We start from the raw sequence: 27,089 nt of genomic DNA, 5'->3' as shown, positions 1-27,089 counted from the left end.
TTTAGGAGTGGTCGGTTTCCTGACCGATTAAAGTACTCGGTAGTGAAGCCACTTTATAAAAAGGGAGACAGGGATAATGTTGATAATTATAGACCTATTTCTATGCCATCGGTGTTTGCTAAAGTTATCGAGAGGGTTGTATATACAAGGTTACTGCAGCATTTAAATTCACATAATTTGCTGTCAAATGTACAGTTTGGTTTTAGAAATGGCTTAACAACTGAAAATGCTTTAGTCTCTTTTCTCTGTGAGGTTTTGGACGGATTAAACAAAAGGTTGTGAACGTTAGGTGTTTTCTTTGATTTAACGAAGGCTTTTGACTGTGTTGACCACAAAATATTACTGCAGAAGTTGGAACATTATGGAGTAAGGGGAGTAGCTTACAATTGGTTCGCCTCTTACTTTAAGAACAGAAAGCAGAAGGTAATTCTCCGCAATATTGAGAGTGGTAATGATGTTCAGTCCCAATGGGGCACTGTTAAATGGGGCGTTCCCCAAGGATCGGTGCAGGGGCCACTGCTGTTTCCTATTTATACAAATGATATGCCTTCTAGTATTACAGGTGATTCAAAAATATTTCTGTTTGCTGATGACACCAGCTTGGTAGTGAAGGCTTATGTGTGTAATACTGAAACATTATCAAATAATGAAATAAGTTCGTGGCTTGTGGAAAATAATTTGATGCTAAATCACAGTAGGACTCAGTTTTTACAGTTTCTAACTCACAATTCAACAAGAACTGATATTTTAATCAGACAGAATTCGCATGTTATAAGCGAGACGGAACAGTTCAAGTTCCTAGACGTACGGATAGATAGTAAGCTGTTGTGGAAAGCCATGTTCAGGATCTTGTTCAGAAACTAAATGCCGCTTTATTTACCATTAGAACAGTATCTGAAATAAGTGACATTTCAACACGACAAGTAGTCTACTTCGCTTATTTTCATACGCTTATGTCATATGGTATTATTTTTTGGGGTAATTCTTCTGATTAAAAAAGGGTATTTTTGGCTCAAAAACGGGCTGTTCGAGCTATGTGTGGTGTAAGTTCGAGAAGCTCTTGTCGACCCCTACTCAATAGTCTGGGAATTCTGACATTGCCCTCACAGTATATATTTTCTTTAATGTCGTTTGCTGTTAGCAATATTAGCTTATTCCCAAGAGTTAGCAGCTTTCACTCAGTTAATACTAGGCAGAAATCAAATCTGCATGTGGAATGCACTTCCTTGACTCTTGTGCAGAAAGGAGTGCAGTATTCTGCTGCATCCATTTTCAATAAGCTACCACAAGAACTCAAAAATCTTAGCAGTAGCCCAAACACTTTTAAGTCTAAACTGAAGAGTTTCCTCATGGCTCTCTCTTATTCTGTCGAGGAGCTCCTGGAAGAGGTAAAAAATTAAGCAAATTCCAGTGTTACATTCTTGATTTTCTTCATTTAAACTAATGACGTGTCGCCTGAATATATTTCTTATATTTCATTTTATCAGTTTCTACAATCGTGTTATAATTTCATGTATTGAGTCGTTCCATGACCATGGAGACTTCTCCTTAATGTGGTCCCACGGAACAATAAATAAATAAATAAACAATATTATAGAAATCGAAGAGAATGTAGATGAAGATGAAATGGGAGATACGATACTGCGTGAAGAGTTTGACAGAGCACTGAAAGACCTGAGCCGAAACAAGGCCCCGGGAGTAGACAACATTCCATTAGAACTACTGACGGCCTTGGGAGAGCCAGTCCTGACATAACTCTACAATCTGGTGAGGAAGAAGAATATAATAATTCCAATCCCAAAGAAAGCAGCTGTTGACAGATGTGAAAATTACCGAATTATCAGTTTAATAAGTCACAGCTGCAAAATACTAACACGAATTCTTTACAGACGAATGGAAAAACTGGTAGAAGCCGACATCGGGGAAGATCAGTTTGGATTCCGTAGAAACATTGGAACACGTGAGGCAATACTGACCTTACGACTTATCTTAGAAGAAAGATTAAGGAAAGGCAAACTTACATTTCTAGCATTTGTAGACTTAGAGAAAGCTTTCGACAATGTTGACTGGAATACTCTCTTTCAAAATCTGAAGGTGGCAGGGGTAAAATACGGGGAGCGAAAGGCTATTTACAATTTGTACAGAAACCAGGTGGCAATTATGAGAGTAGAGGGACATGAAAGGGAAGCAATGGTTGGGAAGGGAGTGAGACAGGGTTGTAGCCTCTCCCCGATGTTATTCAATCTGTATATTGAGCAAGAAGTAAAGGAAACAAAAGAAAAATTCGTAGTTGGTATTAAAATCCATGGAGAAGAAATGAAAACTTTGAGGTTCGCTGATGACATTGTAATTCTGTCAGAGACAGCAAAGCACTTGGAAGAGCAGTTGAATGGAATGGACAGTGTCTTGATAGGAGGATATAAGATGAACATCAACAAAAGCAAAACGAGGATAATGGAATGTAGTCGAAGTAAGTCGGGTGATGCTGAGGGAATTAGATTAGGAAATGAGACACTTATAGTAGTAAAGGAGTTTTGCTATTTGGGGAGCAAAATAACTGATGATGGTCGAAATAGAGAAGATACAAAATGTAGACTGGCAATGGCAAGGAAAGCGTTTCTGAAGAAAAAAATTTTGTTAACATCGAGTGTAAATTTAAGTGTCAGGAAGTCTTTTCTGGAAGCATTTGTATGGAGTGAAGCCATGTGTGGAAGTGAAAGGTGGACGATAAACAGTTTACACAACAAGAGAATAGAAGCTTTTGAAATGTGGTGCTACAGAAGAATGCTGAAGATAAGATGCGTAGGTCACGTAACTAATGAGGAGGTACTGAACAGAATTGAGGAGGAGAAATTTGTGGTACAATCTGAGTCCACAACAACAATACATTTCTGTTCCTGTGCCGACCTCTCAAACAAGTATTTACGTTGATAGTTATAACGTGCAATGCGCCACATTTTAAAGATGAGCTGAGTTAACAGTAGCTTTCAGTTACAACATTCCCAACATGGATACAAGTTGCTGACAAGAATATTATATGGACAGCATAGCAAAATAAATAAATAAATAAATAAAAAATGAGGATCTGTTGGACGATGAGCAGTATGGCCTTAGAAAAGTAAAGTGAAGCGGATAGGCTGTTCTGACGTTGAACTTGTTCCAGGAAGCAATACAGAAGAAAAATCGAAATACTTTCATAAGCGCTGTTGACTTGGACAAAGCGCCCAACAATGTGAAAAAAATGGAAAATGTATGAAATTATCAGTGTAAAATGTGTAAGCTATAGGGAAAAACGCATGATATAACAATACTGTACAGGGTGTTTATGACTGAATATTGGGGTTTTAACGCTTTATAATATTTATTACATTAAACTTACAGTTATAAATGGTATATCAAATGAAAGAGAAACTCAGTTGTGTTTGGCACCAGTGCGCATGCGCAGCGGGCAATGTTATCGCCGCAATCCGCTAGACAGCGGTAGTAGCGAAGATGGCGACTAGTGAACAGAAAGCGTTTTGTGTTTTGCAGTTTGGCAAAGACCGAATCTGTAGTTACTGTGCAACGTGCGTTCCAGCTGAAGTTCGGTTGTGATCCTCTAAGTGATAACAACATTCGTATATGGTATCATCAATTTGAAGACACTGGCTGCCTTTGTAAAGGGAAGAACACAGGACGACCAAGAGTTAGTGAAGAGACTGTTGAGCGAATGAAGGAGTCGTTCACTCATAGCCCAAAGGAATCAGTCTGGAAGGCTAGTCGTGAATTACAAGTTCCTGTGTCAACTGTTTGGAAAGTTTTAAGAGAACGCGTACAAATACGTCCTTACCGTTTACACTTATTACAGGCTCTAAAGCTGGCTGAAATGTTGTTTCATGACGATGAAGATTTTCTGGATCGTGTTGTCTTCAGTGATGAATCGACCTTTCACCTTAGTGGACATGTTAACACTCACAATTTGCGCATCTGCGGCTCAGAAAATCCTCATCAGGTCGTACAAATGCAACGAGATTCCCCTAAAGTGACCGTTTATTGAGCCATATCCTGGCGGAAAGTTTATAGGCCTTTCCTTTTTGGTGAACCTACTGTAACTGGGCACTTCTCACCTTGATACACTAGAGCAATGGCTCTTCCCTCAGTTGGAAGAAGATGAGCCAGAGAACTTCATTTTCCTGCAGGATGGTGCGCCACCTCACTGGCGTAGCAAAGTACACGATTGGTTGAACTTCACTGTACCCCAACACTGGATAGGCCGCAAGGGGCCCAATGAAAGAGCCTGCTTTGTATGGTCTCCACATTCACCCGACCTAACGCCATGCGACTTTTTCCTTTGCGGCTTCATCAAGGATCGTGTGTACGTGCCTTCGCTACCAGCAGACCTCCCTGAATTAAGAAAGCGGATTGAAGCAGCTGTTGCTGCAATCATTGAAGACACACTTATCAAATTTGGGAAAAACTCGGCTATAGACTTGGGGGGGTGCTGTGTGGCAAATGGTGCTCACATTGAACATTTATAAGGTTCTTGGTGAAACTTTTTGAGTTGCTCTTTCATTTGGCATATCATTTATAACTCTTAGGTTTAATAATATAAATATTATAAAGCGTTAAAACCCCGATATTCATTTATAATCACCATGTATATGCACTGAGATGACGAATGTCGTGGAATAGCTCCTAATATCATGTCGGACCTCCTTTTGCCCAGCATGGTGGTGCAGCTCGACGTGGCATGGACTCAACAAGTCATTAGAAGTCCCTTACAGAAATACTGAGCCATGCTGCCTCTATAGCCGTCCATAATGAAGTAAGTGTTGCCAGAACAAGATTCTGTGCACCAACTGACATCTTAATTACGTCCCATAAATGTTCAACGGAATTCATATCGTGCGATATGGGTGACCAAATCATTCTCTCAGATTGCCAGAATATTCATCAAACCAATAATTGTTAAAAATTGTAGCCTGGTGACATAGCACAATGTTGTTGTTGTTGTCTTCAGTCCTGAGACTGGTTTGATGCAGCTCTCCATGCTACTCTATCCTGTGCAAGCTTCTTCATCTCCCAGTACCTACTGCAATCTACATCCTTCTGAATCTGCTTAGTGTATTCATCTCTTGGTCTCCCTCTACGATTTTTACCCTCCACGCTGCCCTCCAATACTAAATTGGTGATCCCTTGATGCCTCAGAACATGTCCTACCAACCGATCCCGTCTTCTGGTCAAGTTGTGCCACAAATTTCTCTTCTCCCCAATTCATTAGTTATGTGATCTATCCATATAGTCTTCAGCATTCTTCTGTAGCACCACATTTCGAATGCTTCTATTCTCTTCTTGTCCAAACTATTTATCGTCCATGTTTCACTTCCATACATGGCTACACTCCATACAAATGCTTTCAGAAATGACTTCCTGACACTTAAATCTATACTCGATGTTAACAAATTTTTCTTCTTCAGAAAAGCTGTCCTTGCCATTGCCAGTCTACATTTTATATCCTCTCTACTTCGACCATCATCAGTTACTTTGTTCCCCAAATAGCAAAACTCCTTTACTACTTTGAGTGTCTCATTTCGTAATCTAATTCCCTCAGCATCACCCGATTTAATTCGACTACATTCCATTATCTTCGTTTTGCTTTTGTTGATGTTTATCTTATATCCTCCTTTCGTCATCCACAAAAATTCCATCGTTGTTTTGGAACATTAATTTCATGAATCGTTGCAGATGGTCTCCAAGTAGTCAAATAAAATCATTTCCCGTCAATGATGGGTTCAGTTGGACGATAGGATCCAGTCCATTCCATGTAAACACAGCCCACACTATTGTGGGGACACCACCAACTTGCATAGTGCGTTGTTGGCAACTCGGGTCCATGGGTTCGCGGGGTTTGCGCCATACTCAAACCCTACTACCAGTTCTTACCAAATGATATCGGCCACCTGACTAGGCCACGGTTTTCCAGTCGCCTAGGGTCCAACCAATACGGTCACGAGCCTTGGAGATGCGCTGCAGGCGATGTCGTGCTGCCACAGCCCATTAAGACCAAATTTCGGCGTACTCTCCTAACAGAAACGTTCACCGTAAGTTCCACACCGATTTCTGCGTCATTTCAAGCAGCACTGCTTGTCTGTTAGCACTGCCAACTCGTCGTAAAAGCCACTGCTCTCAGTAGTTAAGTCCGTCGTGAGAGGTAATGTCTGAAATCTGGTATTCTCACAATACTTCTGAGACAGAGGATCTCGGAATATTGAATTACCTAACGATTTTCATAATGGAATGTCTCATGCGTCTAGCTCCAATTACCGTTCCGCGTTCAAAGTCTGTTAATATCCGTCGCGCGGCCATAATCACGTCGAAAACCTTTTCATATGTATCAGCTGAATAGAAATGACGGCCCCCTCCGCTAGTGCACTACTCTTTTATCCCTTGTGTACGCGATACTATCGCCAACTGTGTATGTGCGTATCGTTATCTCATGACTTTTCACCTCACTGTACTGCAACCAAGAGGGATCAATAGAATTAGTCGATTAGGAGTCAAGTTCTTTGATCAAAAGGGGCGTAAGGCAGGGACGCAGTCTTTCTCCCTTATTGTTCATAGGTAAAGGATATGAGTGGAAAGAGCCACTGACATCTTTGCTATCGCCAGGGCCTGTAGAATTTAATGAATAGTCTGATTAGCAAAGAAAATTCGCTGTGAGTTAGAATACAACAATGAGGAGTAGCAGATATGAAACCAAAGTTGGTGAGCACGCAGTAGACGAAGTCAACGAATTCCGGTATCTTGGAAGCAAGACCACGGAAGACCGGCGACGCAAGGACGATGTAAGAAGGAAACTAACACAGAGATAAATGGCACAGTCGCTAAAATAGTTCAATAATGTGAAACATAGGCCTTAAGTCGAGGAAGAATGTTGGAGATTCAACTACGGAGCACAATCCTGTAACTGAAAACAAGTGACGGCAACAGCATACTCCGCTCATACAGACCCAGAGGTACTGCCGAAGAAACCACAGACAACAGTCAATAGTCCTCATTCCACTTAACGATGCAATGAGATTCTGGTTGTAACCCAGGAAGGAACGGAATTGGATGGTCATTTACAGCTCCTTCCCTTTCCTGCCAAACTAAAGCACTGAATACCTCCACCCCCCCCCCCCCCCCCCCGTCACCTTCCACTGATACAAGCTGGGTTCAAGGATACAACCAAGCGGAACGTAACAGCACTTACATCCATCAGCGATCCTCTGGTACCAAGGTGATGATGAATTTCGTGGCCAAATACTATTCATGTCTTGTCAGGAGTCATTTACACACCATCTAGGATACCGTTATTCTCAACGTACCATACACGAACAGTTTTGCTTCATTTAGCTATGCTCCAACAAGGTTTCCGTGTTCTACAAACGTCCTGTCATAGTAATGTCTTGGTCTTTAAGGATTCACTGAGTTGCCAGTCCGCGAAGCGCCAGATTCCTGTTGATTACATATTTATTGATACAAAATACTTAAAATACTTTTGTTCCCAATTCATACTCCAAATTCATATATAACTACGTGTAATTTTCAAGTGTATTAAGTGTTTAAGCTAAGGACAGAATGGATGCAAAATGAAATGTATCAACATCAGCTGCCCTGTGCGTAATTGCTCAACGGACTTGGAAATAACTCGTGACTGAGCAGATATATGTTTTATAAAATAAAGCTACGTCATAATTAGCAACAGGCGAAGCAGATTTTAATAAACTCGTCTCTATCTAGTCGTGAACACAGATGCGAAACAAATCGTGTAGTGTAACACGATGTAGCCTTTTTTGCTTGACGGTCTAATTAATTCCACAGCTCATGAATTATTAGTATTACCGCAACACAAATATTCTGTCTTAGACGACATAGGTATTCAATTATCAGCTCTTCCATTGCAGTACAGTGTCTGATTTGAAAGAAAAAAATGTTTTTATCTCATCCGAATCACTGGGTATCCCGTTGCTGTTAAAATATGTTGCACAAAATTACCAGACCATTATGCAGAATTATTAGCATATTTTTTCTGGCGTGAAATAATTTACATGTTATGTTAAATTCTGATAAAATTTTCATATTGAGTGTAAATGACATTTTTCTTCCCCGTTTGACCAGTGGTACATTTAAAAGTTATGATAATTAATGTTCTGTTTCAAGCTCTAATTTTTAGATAAAAGTATACTCACCAAGTGGCAGCAGCAAGACACACACGTATAAGAAGGTTACATTTTGCCAGCTTTCAGAGCCAGAGGCTCCTCCTTTCGGCAGAAGGGCTGAAGGGAAGTAAGAGGGGTGAAGGAAAAGGACCGGAAAGGTTTAGGGAAAAGGGTATATTTCGGAAAAGACACACGTTTTTTTCACCCCTCTTCCTTCCCCTTCAGTCTTTCAGCCGGAAGAAGAGGCCACTGTCTCCGAAAGCTTGTGTAAGTATAACCTTCTGTTATGTGTGTGTGTGTGTTATCCTGCCGCCGCTTGGTGAGTGAATTTTTATCTAGCCGATACATTACATTGTCAAAAATTGATTATTTTCGTTGTTATATAGGTTCTAATTTTTGCATGTTTCATTTCACACAAACGAAAGTGCGACGCTTTATGGAGGATGGGCGGGGGGGGGGGGGGGGGGGGGGGGGGGGGGTTGAGAGAGAACACTTCTTTGATTGCAGTTTCGGTTGCTTCAATGAGCAGGTGGTTACAGGATCGTTTGAAAGAATAAAAAACGAGAATAAAAATATATTCATAGCAAAATATATAAAACGCAAGTCTACAATAATAATATTTGTGGTTAAAATGGGCATTATGCGGCAGAGAAAGAATACGTAATTACATACCTACGCAGCAGCTCATCAAGCACCCCTTGTGACATCGTTCTTTAATCACTGAGGATCCAAAATGACGTGGGACGTACCTGGAAGACAAGAGTAAAACCATCAAATTGGGCACAGTGTTGAAATTCTATGCTAAATTTTATAAATAAATCGGAGTACTCTGTTAATTACTATCAAGACACGAATAGTACTCAAAGGAGTGGCGTACCTACTCGTAATCATCGATTAGCTTTAAATTTATGGTATATGCAGGACATGGCCAAGCACTTAGAAACAAAAAATAACATTCTGGAGCGAATTGAGCGAGGCATGAACCATTTAGGTCAGCATAGTTTCCAGGCAGAGATTGGCGCAACGGAGAGAAGTACAGAAACATAATACGAGGGTCGCGGGGTCGACTCCCTGTGCTAAAACCTTTTTTATTAGTTTACGTTATTTGCACTGCAAATAAACCGAAGTAATGTTCAATACATACTGTATTTGTTTATAGTTTCATAAAATGCATGAAAAGGAAAGAGAAGGAAAAGCTTGGACAGATGATGAGAAAAACGATGGATGAATAAGCAACTAAATATAGCAAACTCGTCATTACTTCATGAAAATCTGGGAAACTTACAACAGCCGTAAACAAAAAGTTTTGACTGATGTGATAAAGGTCTTCGGGCAGGAACACAAATCCACTCTGTTAGCTCTCTCACAGCGCCTTCAAACAAATCCACAACTATACGACTAGCCTTTTAAGATGAAGAAGGATTGCCAGCCTCCCATATTAAAGCGATTCCCCCTAAAATGCACTGCATCTACATGATTACTCTGCTATTCACAATAAAGTGCCTGGCAGTGGTTCAAGGAACCAGCTTCAAGCTGTGTCTCTACAGTTTAACTCTCCAACAGCGCGCGGGAAAAACGAGCACTCAAATTTTTCTGGGCCAGGCATGATTTATTTTATCGTGATGATCATTTCTCCATATGTAGGTGGGTGCCAATAGAATGTTTTCGCAATTGGAGGAGAAAACTGGTGATTGAAATTTCATGAGAAGATCCCATCGCAACGAGACACGCCTTTGTTTTAATGATTACCATTCCAATTCACGTACCATGTCTGTAGCACTCTCCCCCCTATTTCGCGATAATACAAAACGAGCTGCCCTTCTTTGAACTTTTTTAATCTCATCCGTCAGTTCCACCAGATGCGGATCCCAAACCGCACACCAGTACTCCAGATTAGGACAGACAAGCGTCATGTAAGCAGTTTCTTTCGTAAATATGTTACACATTCTAAGTGTTCTGCCAATGAATAACAGTTTTGGTTTCTCTACCCACAACATTATCTACGTGATTTATGTTATTTGTAATTGTTAAATATTTGGTTGAATTTACAGCCTTCAGATTTGTGTGACTTATTGCGTAATCGAAATTTACTACTCATGTGAATAACTTCACACCTTTGTTTATTCAGGGCCAATTGCCACTTTTCGTTCCATACAGATATCTTATCTAAATCATTTTGCAATTCGTTTTGGTCATATGATGACTTAACAAGACGGTAAATGGCAGCATCATCCGCAAACGATATAAGAGGACTACTCAGATTGTCTCCTAAGTCGTTAATATACATCAGGAACAATAGTGAGCCTATAACACTTCCTTGGGGAACGCCGGATATTACTTCTGTTTTACTCGATGACTTTCCGTCTGTTACCACGAACTATGACGTTTCTGACAGGCATTCACGAATCCAGTCGCACACCTGAGGCGATAATCCATAGGCACGCAGTTTGCTTAGTAGACGCTAGTTTTTCTTCGAGGTAATTCATATTGTTCGAACACAGAATATGTTACAAAACTCTACTGCAAACCAAAATTAGTGATATGGGTCTGTAATTCAGCGGATTACACTTATTTCCCTTTTAAGGTATTGGTGTGACTTGAGCAATTTTCTAGTCTTTGGGTACGGATCTTTCTATGTGCCAGCGGTTGTATATAATTGCTAAATATGGAGCTATGGCATCAGCATACTCTGAAAGAACCCTGACTGGTGATAAGTTGCGCGGCTGGCGACAGTACGCCTTTCTTGTAGTGTCGGCTTTGCTATCGATGTAGCTTTGGCCGGCCGCGAGTCGGATGTTCATCGCGGGTTCGCTTATTTAAGTCTGCAGCGTCGAGGCAGCAGCTCCCACAGTGTGGTCTGTCGATTGCGGTTACAACCCGATCGGGAGATTGGCCCTTACTTGATGCGCATGATCATTGCGCGTGGTATTACCGGAGTGCTGCGGCCGGAGACGGCGGAAAGGTTTTGGGTTCCGGCACGAGGCTTGGTGTTTGGCTTTTCTCGGCACGTTGTGCATGTTGCGAAGAAGATCTTGCCGGAGCGTCGCCTGGCATTAACCGTTCGCCTGGGTATATGGTGTGTGTTCGATTTAAACAGGTGCAACTGTGTGCTTAAATATGTGTGTTAATGGTTACCTAATGTTGTCTTCAGTGATGAGTCTGGTATGTCAAATTTACGTCACACGTGACATAACAACGGGGCTAGGGATTTCCATCTTAGTTTCCTTCCACTTGATGACGGATCTGCAGCTAGACGTAAGGGAACCCGGTGAGCTGCTCCTTGTCGAGTGATCGTATATCTAAAATTGTGGTAACCTTGGTGATTAAATACCAAAATTTGCAACTTAATTAACGAGTAACGAAATGCTGTTCCATGAAAGTGTAGTTCTGGTGGGCAATCGCCCGTTTAAGATAATACTCAGCTGTCGCTATTACGTTTCAAGGAACAATTCTATTTTCGCGTGTATTGCAGTGTTTAAATGAATACTTAAGGGTTGAGTTTAAAAAAAATTGACGAGCATTCCTGTTTCAATGTTACGTTTTATTCTTTTAGTAATTGAATGCGCAATCGCAAGTGTCCTGCTGCAGTTGATTTATGTTTCAGTTGGGCAGAGAGCAGTGTATTTCCTCCAGTACAGTGGGACGTGGCAAAGGGCTTGACGACTTGGCCGTTGCCATTGGAACTGCGTTTCGGTAGACCAGGCTCCATGTTCCTGGCCTTCTGTCTCGATCTCGTTCTTAAGTTCAGTATTGTTGTTCTCTTTGTTCCTGGCTCTGACAGGTCGTTAAACTTTGTAGCTCGTTCCTCCGCCACCTTGGCGGATGCAGCTTTCGCTCGAAAAATGAATTTAAACTTTTAAAACTGGGTCACTCTGTAATTAGTGTCCGATCAGATTGCTGGAGGCTCCGCCTTATTAATTCTGTATTCCCTTATAAGCCATTTTTATCCTATTTGTACCTTGTATGCTAATTGTGAAGTTTAATTATTATAAAGGAGGGTTTCATTTGCGTACGTTCTCAGGGAATGTTTAGATGCCGAGATACTGTGTTTTATTGTTTATTTATTTATCGCCTACCTGTACTGGCATCAACTGGATTATTCCTTAGATGTTAGTGTGCCCGGTACCTTCATTACCGAGCGTTCAAGTTTTAGAAGTTGCCTTATTGTTAATTGTGCATTATGTTGTGCCTTAATGTTGTACCTTGGTACGAATTTATATTGCAAAAGAGAAGTCATTGTACAGGGTAGTCTTTCGGGTTCAGAGTTTGTCAAGTCTTGATTGTACACTACTGGCCATTAAAATTGCTACACCAAGAAGATATGCAGACGATGAAGGGTATTCATTGGACAAATGTATTATACTAGAAATGACACTTGTTCACATTTTCACGCAATATGGTGCATAGATCCTGAGAAATCAGTACCCAGAACAACCACCTCTGGCCGTAATAACGGACTAGACGCGCGTGGGTACTGAGTCAAACGGAGCTTGGATGGCGTTTACAGGTACAGCTGCCCATGCAGCTTCAACACGATACCACAGTTCATCAAGAGTAGTGACTGGCGTATTGTGACGTGCCAGTTGCTCGGCCACCACTGACCAGACGTTTTCAGTTGGTGAGAGATCTGGAGAGTGTGCTGGCCAGGGCAGCTGTCTAACATTTTCTGTATCCAGAAAGGTCCATACAGGACCTGCAACATGCGGTCGTGCATTATCCTGCTGAAATGTAGAGTTTCGCAGGGATCGAATCAAGGGTAAAGCCACGGGTCGTAACATATCTGAAATGTAACGTCCACTGTTCAAAGTGCCGTCAATGCGAGCAAGAGGTGACCGAGACCCCATCCCATCACGCCGGGTGATACGCCAGTATGGCGATGACGATTACCAGCTTGCAATGTGCCTGGGCCGCGAAGTCGCCAAACGGATACGACGATCCTGATCCTGTAAACAGAACCTGGATTTATTCGCAAAAAAGATGTTTTGCCATTCGTGCACCCAGGTTCGTTGTTGGGTACACCATTGCAGGCGCTCCTGTCTGTGATGCAGCGTCAAGGATAACCGCTGCCATGGTCTCCGAGCTGATAGTCCATGCTGCTGCAAACGTCGTCGAACTGTTCGTGCAGATGGTTGTTGTCTTGCAAACGTCCCCCTCTGTTGACTCAGGGATCGAGACGTGGCTGCACGATCCGTTACAGCCATCCGGATAAGATGCCTGTCATCTCGACTGTGAGTGATACTAGGCCGTTGGGATCCAGCACGGAGTTCCGTATTACCCTCCTGAACCACCGATTCCATATTCTGCTAACAGTCATTGGATCTCGACCAACGCGAGCAGCAATGTCGCGATACAATACACCGCAATCGCGATAGGCTACAATCAGACATTTATCGAAGTCGGAAACGTGATGGTACGCATTTCTCCTCCTTACACGAGGCATCACAACAACGTTCCACCAGGCAACGCCGGTCAACTGCTGGTTGTGTATGAGAAATCGGTCCTCATTTCAGCATGTTGTAGGTGTCGCCACCGGCGCCAACCTTGTGCGAATGCTCTGGAAAGCTAATCATTTGCATATCACAGCATCTTCTTCCTGTCGGTTAAATTTCACGTCTGTAGCACGTCATCTTCGTGGTGTAGCAATTTTAATGGCCAGTAGTGTATGAAGTATTTACATCAACAGAAATTTTCTTAATGTTTTGTGGATTTGATATACAAATTTCAACAGGGATTTAAAATTTTTTTTATTGTTCTTATTAAATTGATCGATTTTATTGTATCTAAATTGTAAATGCTAATAAACATTGATTAACACAAGCTGTGTATGTTTGGTAATTATGGCCCTGCTGCTTCCTGTCGTATTATTGGACGCAAATAGCACGTCTCGACTGGTATACCATCTGGACCGGAGGCCTTGCCTTTGTTAAGTGATTTAAGCTGCTTTGCTACACCGAGGGCATCTACTTCTATGTTTCTCATCTTGGCAGTTGTTCTTGACTGGAATTCAGAAATATTTACTTTGTCATCTTTGGTGAAGGAGTTTCAGAAAACCGTGTTTAATAACTCTGCGTTAGTGGCACTCTCTTCATTGACTTCATTGTTATTATCGCTCAGTGACGGTATTGATGGCGTGTTGCCACTGGTGTGCTTTCTGCATGACCAGAATTTCACTCCTGTGGTACGACCCTGTGTTGTTTACTTATATTCGAAGCTACAGAATTTCATCAAAAAGCTTCAAAACTGCTATTATCTCAGAGTGGAAAAAATCGGTCACCCCGAAGATGGCATCAAAATACATTGATACCATTGTACATCACCCGCCGTCCTCGCTGTCAAACTGTGCGATGAAGAGAGAGACCAAACTAAGAACGTAATCCAAGTTTGTTTTTCTATAGAAACATTAGAAGAACCATGTAACGCCGGCCGCGGTGGTCTAGCGGTTCTGGCGCTGCAGTCCGGAACCGCGGGACTGCTACGGTCGCAGGTTCGAATCCTGCCTCGGGCATGGGTGTGTGTGTGTGATGTCCTTAGGTTAGTTAGGTTTAAGTAGTTCTAAGTTCTAGGGGACTTATGACCTAAGATGGTGAGTCCCATAGTGCTCAGAGCCATTTGAACCAACCATGTAACTGTAAAAATGAGGCGTTTATAGCGTGTGCAAAAAGCCGAGAATATTACTGCTTCTTTTTTTTTTACGATGAGTATCACCTTAGCACAAGTAAATCATGGACTTAAAATAATAAGTCTCTAATTTTATATACTGAGTTCTCGTGTACGACTTTTTCCTGAAAATTTATTCGCAACCCCGAATTTTCCGTTGCCTTTCCTTTTCAGGCCTTTATTACCGGAAATATTAATAAATACAATATTTTTCTTTGAGAATTATTTCTGGTTACGTGTATTTATGCGTAGGGACACGACCCTCTGATTACCAATCTGCTCTCCCCACTGCCCTACTACTGTAACATAAAACATGCATGCATCACCCGATCCGAAGAAAACATAAAAAAAATAAAAACGCCTGGCCATCTGGAGCTGCCACTTCTGTCACTTTCATTTCTGGACAGACTCTGCAAATACTACAAATATGGACGAAATCTGTGATGGCAAGTGGGTACAGGCCCTTGTCAGTACACCAAGACACGTTGGTTCCTAAAATAACAGAATCAATACAAGGTAAACTGCCTTTCACGTTTAGTATATGATGCATCTTCATCACTTCAGCTATATTCGTCGTCGATTTTCATTTCTAGCCGTTTTGTCGATTATGGGCCACGATGAACTGTTTGTTTGGCTGCCACTAGGATTTATTCATTTGACACTCTCCAGGTATTTGTTTCTTTTCTTTAGAAATCTTTTGGGGATCTTTTATTAATTTGCATGACTATTCCTCTCAACAATAAAGCACGTACGTGTGAAACACAAAACAAAAATTCATAAAATGAGCAAACAAGAATTTAAGTGATCAGGAAAAAATACAATGGAAGAAAAATATGTTGTGAGAGTCTTAAATCATCCCCCAGGTGAAGCTGAGAACTTGAAATGGGAGTTAATGTAGGACTTCCGATGTAAAAGAATTGGTTTCTTCTAAAGAAAGGAATACAGTTAAGCAACGATGACAGTTGCAATGCTATATTCAAATAGTGACATTTAATTATCAGCTGCAAAATTATGTAAAATTTACCACGCGGCGTCACTACATTTTCTTAACACTGAATATGCTTTGTACTAAACCACCACAAAACCTGGTGTTGGAAACTAGGAGCGTAAATGAACGGAACAAAGCAGCTGTGCCACTGCCAAGAGCATGGTGAATAATTCTCAGGAGTAGGAGTGTTCAAATGGCGGCCCGTGGGCCGTATGCGGCCAAAAAACCCGGGTTCGATTCCCGGCCGGGTTAGAAATTTTTACTCTCGGGGACGGGGAACTCTGTTGTCCTTCTGTTCCTATCGCCAGAAATGACATACCACAATAGGGGTGGCTGCATGGGAACATCCTGAAAGCCAATAAATTTAAAAAAGTGAGCGTCTCATGATCGGTACAAAAAAACTAAAAAACTACGTTTATGTAAATTTATAATTAAAACTTTGTGTTCTGCCTTGCGGCGGGTCTTGTCATGGGGGAAGCCTCGTCAGAGAGGTCCACCGCAGGAGCGTCTAGGGAAGTGATTCCAGTGATGGTTTCCCGTTGCCTTTCACTGATGATGATGATGAAATGATAATGAGGACAACACAATACCCAGTCCCCGAGCGGAGGAAATCTCCGACCCAGCCGTGAATCGAACTCGGGCCCACTGGCGTGTCAGACCGCCGCACCGACCACTCAGCTATCAGGACGGACAAAGTTACAATAATGGAATATTTTCAGTTTGACACTTCCGCCACACGATGGTATTCTCTCATTGGTCTATCCTGTTCTTAACAACGCCACAGAGTCTCGTTCTTATAATCGGCCAATCCATCAGACATTTTGGTCTTATCTTACTGCTACTTCTGTTGTAGTAAAAGTTTATTTGCTCAGTGGTTACTGTTAGTGTTAAGCACATCGTGTGCAGCCTACAAATACTCTTGTTCTTCCAATGTCGCCTATGTAAGCTGAAAGGCTGAAAGAGCTTACTGCGACTCAAGATTGCAGCATTTTCCGTGGAAATGAAAGTAGTAGGCGAATTTAGGACAGGGGGGGGGGGGGGGGGGACAGATCTCGGATACCCGAGTCAATAAAAAAACAAGGTTAGAAGACAACAGAAAGTCTACACCATCCTCTGAACAATGTGGAATGCAGATCATGTTTATGGAATAAGGAATACATTATAAATTAATTGGTAAGAATATACAGACCAAAATTCTCACAGATAATGTGTAGTCATAGAAATCTCCTCTGCCCCTCTCTCTCTCTCTCTCTCTCTCTCTCTCTCTCTCTCTCTCTCTCTCACACACACACACACACACACACACACACACACTCTTTCCATGCGTGTGTGTGTGTGTGTGTGTGTGTGTGTGTGTGTGTACATCGTACTCTCCGCTGCAGAGACTCGCAGGTTTTATTGATATTGGCAGGAAAGACTTCGAACCTGAAGCACGATAAGTGAGGAAGCTCCTCCTCATTGCAGCGCCTTGTGCAACCGTTACACAGCTGCCGAACAGTGCACCAGAATTTCCGTCAGACTCATAAACAAACAGCAGACAACTACAGCAGTAGCGGACTGCAGCGGTCCATTAGCGTAGCGGCGTGAAACTGCTTCACGAGCCTGTGTAGCAACAGAACGGCGGAGCTTTCATCGGCAGATAGTCGTGAAGTTGACTGCGGTAGGAAGGGCGGGTGGGGGACGGCAACCACTTTGGTTTTTCTTTCACAACTACTTATTTGTTCTGCTATGACCAGTTTATCATTAGCGTTGATCTGGTAAGTGGCCCGTAAATAACCACAACGAGAACTTTTAGTTCGGATGAAATACGTTTCGAGTAGCTGCGATTACAGTTACCGTCCGTTAAGCACCATGATGTGCTGTAAGAAACTGCTTCGGCTACGTTACAAACAGCTTCCGTCTATGTGATATGCACGTGCTCTATTTGATTAAGATGACTGGAACTGTAAATATTAAGATGTTTACATCGTGTCGTGTTTACACACACAAATAAATTTCACTGCAATGAAAGTAAAAAAAGTAAGTAAAAAAAAAAAGATATCAGCACCTGTAACGATTCCAAAAGTTTCTGGGATCTCTGCCAGTGTCATATATTCCTTACACGATGTTTCGACTAATCCCTTGCTTGCGCACGTCTTCACAGCAATATTGAAAGTTAGTGTGCAAGGCGGCACATCCTTCGTAACCAATATTATCGACTTCCAGTTCGATTCCATTCGCGTATAGAACGATGGAAAAATTGTCTATATGTCTCGTAAGGCGCCATATTATCATCTCATTTTCATGATACACATGCGTTTTGTACGATGGTGGCAGCTGAAAGGTCACATGACCCTCCTCCAATACTGGTTCTTTAAAGTTATGCAACAGTTGTAAGTAGATAAATCAAAATCGCTGCTATGTTTAAAGTATTTAGTGCTTGGTTGGTATGAGATAGGCCTGTTTCGGCTACGGTGCCATTTTATAGCAACCTGCGAGTAATACATGGTTTCATTAGTTTCTATTCTTATGTATCATTATTGACAATATTAGGTGATTTTACAATAGTATTTACGTCTAGCTGTTTGTGACGTCCATAAAACATGCTGTCACCGTTTAATGATTTGCTTGTTATGTTTTAGAGCTGGCGTTGTGACAGTTATACTGGTACATGTCGATCGTTAAAGCTGTTGTAGATGGGATTCTTTAGTTGGCAATGACATTTTTTGTCATGTTTACAAGATTTTGTACTTTTGACAGCGTTATTTGACAGAACACCAGCGATGTTATATGTTTACACTTTTGTTTTGATGTATTAATCTATTATTTCTATGTATTTGTGACTTAGTCTTTGCTACCATTGCTTGTAAGACGTTGTTGGCAGTTTATGTTTATCAGTTATGTATTTTTAAGATTTCAATAAAATTTTCGATGTAGTATTTGTGTTTAACATGCTCTGTAGGTAGTTATGTGTGTGCATATGAATTTCTATTTCTTCCAAGATGTTCGTACTTATTCCCTTCTAAATTTTGTGTAATATTTTCATTGTTGGTTCTGTCTGGTCTACTTAGTGTTTTTTTTTTTTTTTTTTTTTTTTTTTTTTTTTTTTTTTTTTCGTGTGATTGGACAAAGTGGATGGATTAGTATCGCTATTTCTGGCGTGTGCTCTAGATCTAGTTCTAGAAATTTCTCTCTGTTTGTCATACACAAATTTATCGCCATCTTGACATATGATTTTGTATAGACCTGATGACTGATTTCATGTGGACTGGTAATTTTGTTTACCCTGGGTTTATTTGTATTTTTAGATTGTGTATGGTAAGGTAAGCTAATCTTAGTCCTGTATTTTACAGTAATGCATTTTATTTCTCGGATATATTTCCTATGTATTCTGTACGCAAGTATAAAATCTTCTGTTTCACTGGTGATTCTTTTAGTATTTAGATATCTTTATCGACGTCACTTTGTGCTGGTATATATATATATATTGTTGTACCCTATATTATAGAATTACTAGTTACTTTATTTTTGCAGCTTTCTCTAGTGCTAGATTGTTTACTCTCTTGATCACTGTATGGAAATAGGCGTGTTTATGGAACGAAACTTGTCGAGAACTATGTACGTTTCCAATGATTCACGTTTAAATTAGGCGAGCATTTATGTTAAACTTTCCTATGGGTTTTACCGACCTGTTACAATCCGAACAGCCCGTCTCTGAATTCTTTGGCTATTTATTGCCATGTTTACGATATTGGAACAATACTCTAAAATTTCGTTTACAGATGTAATGGAATATCCAATAAAACTAAGTCTGCCATTCTCACTCCCTACTATTTATTTTACGCGATCGCCCCGTTCCATATCGCTCCTTAGTATAAACCCCCTACCTTAGTATAAACCCACACATGACGTGTTCGAGGTGCTCACCACTAATATCCTAACGAGATAATGTCAGGTTGTTTCTCTTCGTGTAGGCATTACAAAGCATTTATGGTCATTGCGTGTCGGGGCAGATTTAGTTGCTCACTGTCCGGATTCCAGCCAAAGTACCACCACTCAAGCTAAATGATTCTCTCACTTCAGCATTGTTAAACTTGTGTGCAATGACGGGACTCAAACTCTGATATCTGCCTTTCCCGACGTGTGTGCAACCAACTGGACTATCTGTGTAGGTTTAGACCTTGTGGACCGTGTAGAAATCTATTCGCTGTCTTCGCTATGGAATCCTTGCAAAAAAATTACGTGGTCGAATAATCCTCCTTTCCAGAACTATAAACAACACTGATACGAGTTGATAAAATAGCTTCCCAAACATGTGACCAGCGCCAAAACATTTCTCCAGTGATAGAATCTAATACTCAGTCGGCAACGCCGAATGTTCATTGGGAACGTCGGAGGTGCCCCAAGGAATCTTGACAGCGCTGTCCCTATTTCTAAGTAGCCGTAGTGACTTAATTTCCAGAAAAGTTCGAAGCAATCTACTATAGATTCTCTGATGACGAAATTCCCTACTTTATCTGCACACACCATCTTTTTTTCAACCATCGAAAACAGTGCGAAATTGACAGCTTGTGAAATGTAGCATCCTTTTCTCCTGAATGTGATATTATAAAACGGAAGAACAGAGATTAGGAGTCAACGAACTGTCGAGGACGACATCATTAGTAGCGGTGCATGATACCATTGGAGGAAGGATGAGGGGGGGAAACAGTTTCTGTCCATGTCAAAGGAATCATCCCGGCACATGTCTTTAACTATCTGCGTGCACGTCAAGCCTATCGTAAAGCACTGACAGGATGACATAGTTGAGCACACTTAACAGAACCTCATACGGTAGGTAACTTTACTTCTAATGTAATAAATGTGCATACTGTGTAACAAATCATTTTCTTTCAACGATATTAAGGATAAGATTGTATCTCAGAGTATTACCTTTATTTCAATGGCATAATTAACAGCAAAAATTCCAGTTTTCTTTCGTTAAAAAATAACAGAGCTATTACTCAGTCTGCTTCTTGTTCAATGCTGTATCATCCATTGTTCGATGGATTTCATCGCGAAAATATATCTTTAAGTCATTTGTGACTATTTTAATAGTTGAATGCATAATCCTATGCACCTATAATAACGAAATCGGCTGTCGGTTGGAAGTAGTCAATTTGGTGGACCAACGAATGCGCGTCCTGTTGTATTCACATTTTAACTTCCGTAAGTAGAAACATGCAGTCCAACGTTTTTAACGGATTCCTATTATTTTATTATTATTGTTACTATACGAACTATTTCTTTGCAATTACCAATTAACAATAACATGGATTTATGCCACGAAGCTTACAGTTTTGCAGCGGCGACTTCTGCGTCTGTAGCAAAGCTCGTATGAGAAATGATATATATGAAACTATCAGCCTCGATTGCGGTAATGAAACCAACCTTTACCTAGGTTTCAGCCCAAATAATTGAGCCTTCTTCAGAAGATATACCTGAATCTATAATTTGTCTAAGAGGGAATGGTCTAGAAAAAAAAACTAAAACAGCCTGAACAGGCGTAGCTTATTTCTAGACCATGCCCTCTCAGGGCAACGGCCTTGCCGCAGTGGATACACCGGTTCCCGTGAGATCACCGAAGTTAAGCGCTGTTGGGCGTGGCCGGCACTTGGATGGGTGACCATCCAGCCGCCATGCGCTGTTGCCAATTTTCGGGGTGCACTCAGCCTCGTGATTCCAATTGAGGAGCTACTCGACCGAATAGTAGCGGGGTCAAAGAAAACCATCATAACGACCGGGAGAGCGGTGTGCTGACCACACGCACCTCCTACCCACATCCTCAACTGAGGATGACACGGCGGTCGGATGGTCCCGATGGGCCATTTGTGGTCTGAAGACGGAGTGCTTTTTTTAATGCCCTCTTAGACAAATTATAGATTCAGGTATATCTTGTGAAGATTGCTCAATTATTTGGGCTGAAACCTAGGTAAAGGTTGGTTTCATTACTGCAATCGAGGCTGATAGTTTCTTACATATTAGATTATCACGATTGCTGACTCTGCTGCAATGTTGAAAGTACAGAAATGAAATACTCTGTTGCAAAAATATTTTATGTCGCAAGAACTGTTTAAGGTTCAATGCCTTCCTCTAATTTTCACAAATATTACGTTTTCTCTTCTTGCTGGCAATGTGATGTTTCCTTCCTTCGCCAACATTTTACCTTCTTATTTAAATTTAAAATATCAATAATCAACACTCCAGGAAGGACATCACATTACAAGATGCAAAGATGTTCGCGTAGTCCACAGTTGTCATGGTGCGTCCAATCACTACTAGTGGTGCCATGGAAGCGCAGGTGAATGTCACCCACAGCATAATACTGCCTGCATCGGCCTGCGGCTGTAGTGCGGTGCATATATCGAACAGCCGTTCGGCTGGATGATGGCATATCCCGACACGACCAGCGACCTGGTGACACGTTTCTTTCGAGCCACGGTCCAGCCTTGATAATCCCTTTGCACACTGCAACCGTATTTGGCCATGTCGTTAGGTGAACATGAACACACGTAGGTGTCGGAACGGTGTGCTCCAAAGCACTTGTGCCTTCGCTGGAATTGTACCCTGTCGTTAGATCTGCCACAGATGAATAGCTATCGTCGTTTATGGAGGCGGCAAGTCTCTGATCTTTATGTTCTGTGAGGATATATCGAAGTTCAGCATCTTTCGCCTGATCGAGGCTTGAAAGTATTATCAACACCAGCACAGAGGCTCACGACCGAGCGAGGTGGCGCAGTGGTTAGCACACTGGACTCGCATTCGGGAGGACGACGGTTCAATCCCGTCTCCAGCCATCCTGATTTAGGTTTTCCGTGATTTCCCTAAATCGTTTCAGGCAAATGCCGGGATGGTTCCTTTGAAAGGGCACGGCCGATTTCCTTCCCAATCCTTCCCCAACCCGAGCTTGCGCTCCGTCTCTAATGACCTCGTTGTCGACGGGACGTTAAACACTAACCACCACCACCACAGAGGCTCACGAGAGTAGAGCGCCAACAGTTGGCCAGCTTCGCCGTTTCTAAGAGCCTATTTCCTAAGCGCTGGACGGTAACAGTATTTGACAGTGAATTTCTCCATTTGCGGCCGGTATCGTACCTCCATTGAGTCCCTATTCGTCTCTGCTTCGTTTCTATAGTGTGTTCCACAATTCGTATTGAAGTCTTCTAGGGTTATAGAGGGGACTTAGAAGTATAAAGTTTCGATACGGAGCCCATCCGTGTATGTACCGTTTGTATATAAAATAACTTTTGACTTAGGAACACTTTAAAGTGTTCCACTTCACATTACGTACACAAACTGAGAAGAGGGCGCAATCGACAGTCACTACTGTACACTCTAACAAACAAATAGACACACCACGAAGGATTTATCCAAATGCGACTGAAATTCGTAGATGTGATGTACATGTACAGACAAACAAATGATCACAATTTCAGAAAAAATGGATGATTTATTCAAGCGAAAGAGATGGCCGTTATGCAAGCAGTTATTCGGCTAGGCCTTGGCTGTCAGAGTCGTTCAGTGTGCTTCTGAGGAATATCGTGCCAAATTCTGACCAACTGTCGCGTTAGATCCTGAAAATCCCGAACTGGCCGGGGACCCGCGGATGACAACCAAAGGGGACCTGCTACGGAAAGAATTGTTACTCCACGCCATCACTCCTGGTTGTCGGGCAATATGGCGTACGACAGACACGAAGGTAGCGCACCGCTGTGCGGATCGACTTGAGACATGTCTTCCGCCTCGGATCTCACTGACTGGAGGAGGAATGTCTCCAGTTGTGAGTCCTGCTTCGAACCCAGCCCCGATGACTAGTGAAGACGTGTCTGCAGACGCTCTGGACAGCCTTGGTACACCAACCCGACTGTCGCCCGCCATACGACCTGACAACCGAAAGCGATGGTCTGGGGCACCATTTATTTTCGTAGTAAGACCCCTCTGGTTGTCATTCGCCGCACTCTTATAGCACAGCGATACGTCGACGATATTCTTCGCCCCGTTTTGTTCATGGCAAGCGATTCTGGACTTACATTTAGGCAAGATAATGCCCGCCCCCACACGGCAAGAGTTTCTTCTGCTTGTCTTTGTGCTTACCTCCATGGTGCGTCTCTCTCTCTCTCTCTCTCTCTCTCTCTCTCTCTCTCAGAAGGAAAAAGAAAGACAAGGGCTGCGAGCAGCTGGTACGTTCGCAACTAGAAAGGTTAACACTGGTGCTCCACTAACGCACTGCGCTGTCGACTTTGAAAAGAACATCCTTCATAAAGTAGAAAAGTGCCCGACTAAGAGCACCTGAAACATTGCCCTTGCCATGAGCGCACGGGTCGGAGCTCATTGTCTCCGCTGTGGGTAACTTCCAAGAATGATTGCCTATCGAAGTGGCGGGGTACAAACGATACATATCGAACGTGCGATCGTAAATCGATCATGCGGTGGCGGGCGTTATCAGTATGTTTACGGTGGTCGCTACGTCAACGGCAAAAGAAGAGCGTTACAAAAATACTTTTAATTGCAAAGGAGTCGACTTACCTTACTCCTCGTCGGTGATGGAATCATGTGAAAGTCCATTACGGTGGTCTGGATGGATAATTTGGAAGAGTCGAACAATGTATTCTTCCTGATACTCGTTCGTTTTCCGCACTGACCACAATGAAATTGTAAACGGTATTTCAGCACCGAAACTGTTCTTAGGCTGTTTTACACACTTCGCACCGCCACAGTCTACACAATCCCTTCTTACCTCGTCCACTAGTACTCCATATTTGCGACAAAAAGTCGAACAATTTTCTACGCTGGATAAACATGGAATTATATTTTTCCATGTGAGAGAATATGCCGAAGAAACGTCAAGAATACCAGACATCCCACTCACTAACCACATAAATCGTCTGGGATTCCCTAGCAACTCACAAATAATTCGCGAATGTATGTAATTTAGAGCAACTAAGGGAACGACGGGAAACAGATAGAAATGCCGATCACAAGTAACTGATCACAACGCCTCCACCAGGGTCGCATGATCGATTTACGACCGCACGTTCGATATGTATCGTTTGGACACCACAACTTCGATAGGCAATCATTCTTGGAAATTACCCCGCTGTGTATGCCCAGTGAAACAGTTCACTTTAAGATTATCCGATTATCAAAATTATTTTACATTCTGATGCTAACTTTCTGGATGTGGATCCATTGTCCAAACTTCCTAGAAGCCTGTAACAGGAATAAGGGAGATACCTTCATACTTTCCTTACCGTCACGTGACCTGATGTCCACCAGGCGGATTCCTTTCTCGCTATGGACAGTGGTAGTAATTTTCTTCGCAAATCAGCGTATCTATGCTTCTTTATATAACTGTTTAATCAATGACTAATTTCTTATTTAGTGCACATCCCTTGACAATGAGCCAATGGCAAGTTTCATGATAAATGTTCTGTGTCTAACGAAATAATTCCATGATGAAATAAAATAGAAATTCTGATATCGGCCGCAGTGGAGTTTGAAATTAATTAAATTGTGACAAGTGAAAATTTGTGCAGCCCGTAGCGTCCCCTGTGCAACATACTGATTTCTCGCAGCCTGACGCTCATTCTCGAAAGAGATCTGGAGAGAGATAATGGATCCGTACTGAAATGATGTTAATGACCGTCAGTGTAAACACACACACACACACACACACACACACACACACACACACACACACACACACACACACACACATCTTTAGGACATATCCAAAAAAAGAAACACCACACATGTACAAACACAGTTTCACTTTGCAGTTCAAGGCTCCTGGACTGCTACATTAACTGCACGCTGGTCAAGGACGGAAGTGTCATTTGAAAAGCCGTACGCCGCCTGAACAAGAAGAGGATGCAATTACGGCGACCCGCGACTGGGGCGTACACTGAATACCCTGGCGTGCTGTGCGCGGCGTACGGCTTCTGCTGGCCTGGCGTGTAATTCGCTGCCCTAACGCACGGATGGAGCGGATCGCGGCTAACCCACTGACCGTGGGGCTTCGCGCAACACAGGTCGCACTGCTTACGTCACGCGACGTGACAGCCGCGACGGAAGGGTGGGAGTGGGGGCGAGGTATCGCTGGGAACGTGTCCCTGGCTACAGGCCTGAACTTCCCGAGTAAAGCGATCGTCGACACTACCTGCTCTCGTTCGCTGATCGCGCACGCGCCGTTGACGCAAGAGCTTTACGGAGCAGCGGGATTTGGCAACGACAAGTGTGTCATCGAATGCGTCGAGACGCGGTAGAACCCCAGTTTGTAAATTAAAGGCAATAGCCGAAATTTATGTTTCTGAAATAAACCGCTTTCAGTTGTATATGAACTTTTACACGAACACGGCCAATTTCTTAATTTCAGATCACACCTTTAGGTGTACAAGATAGGAAACACAAATCGACGTTAAGATAAAAAGCAGATAGCTGTCCTAATAATCTATGTTCATGACAAGTAATAGGAAATACATGCTAGTAAAACATTTAAGCCCTGATACGGGAAGGAGGGGGACACAACTTTCTCAAAATAAAATACTGTTAACTGCAACAAAAATGGGGCTCTAAGCACTATGGGACTTAACATCTGAGGTCATCAATCCCCTAGACTTACAACTACTTAAACCTAACTAACCTAAGGATATCACACACATCCATGCCCTAGGCAGGATTCGAACCTGCGACCGTAGCAGCAGCGCGGTTCCGGATTGAAGCGCCTAGAACCGCTCGTCCATAACCGCAACAAGCAGGTCGTTATAGTTCAACTTGACCAAAAATAACATGCTAAAAGTGTATTAGCTACCCTGAAAAGTGCAAAATAAGAACACAAGAAAAGGTGGATGCTCCAGCTAGCAACACCAAAAGCCCATGGTTAAGAAAACTCGCTTCATACCAGGAAACGGTAGACAGTAAGATTGGTTGGTTTGTGGGATTAAAGGGACCAGACTGCTACGGTCATCGGTCCCTTTTTCCAAAACTTAAAAACGCCCACACAGAATAAAAACGTACAATGGAAAGAACGACAGACGACACAGGACAAGAAAGACTTGGACAGAGACCAGACAAAACGAATTAAAATCACACAGAGTGTGACAGTGGTTGGACAACCATAGAGACAAAAAAGGAAAAGCCAACCAGCGAGAAACACATTAAGAACTCAGTCTAAAATCGTAGGCCAAAGGCCAGACGCAACACAAAAAAGGCGAACACTTAGATTAAGTGATAAAAGCCCCCTGCCC

General features: G+C 42.3%; 1 pseudogene; it reads left to right on the top strand.

The window, feature by feature from the left end:
* The first annotated feature begins 21,379 nt into the window (after window positions 1-21,379).
* LOC126482801 (5S ribosomal RNA) lies at window positions 21,380-21,496 on the top strand (annotated as a pseudogene).
* The last annotated feature ends 5,593 nt before the right edge of the window (window positions 21,497-27,089 follow it).

Source organism: Schistocerca serialis, chromosome 5, assembly GCF_023864345.2.
Source record: "Schistocerca serialis cubense isolate TAMUIC-IGC-003099 chromosome 5, iqSchSeri2.2, whole genome shotgun sequence".
Lineage (NCBI taxonomy): Eukaryota > Metazoa > Arthropoda > Insecta > Orthoptera > Acrididae > Schistocerca > Schistocerca serialis.
This window is presented reverse-complemented; position numbering and strand designations above follow the sequence as displayed.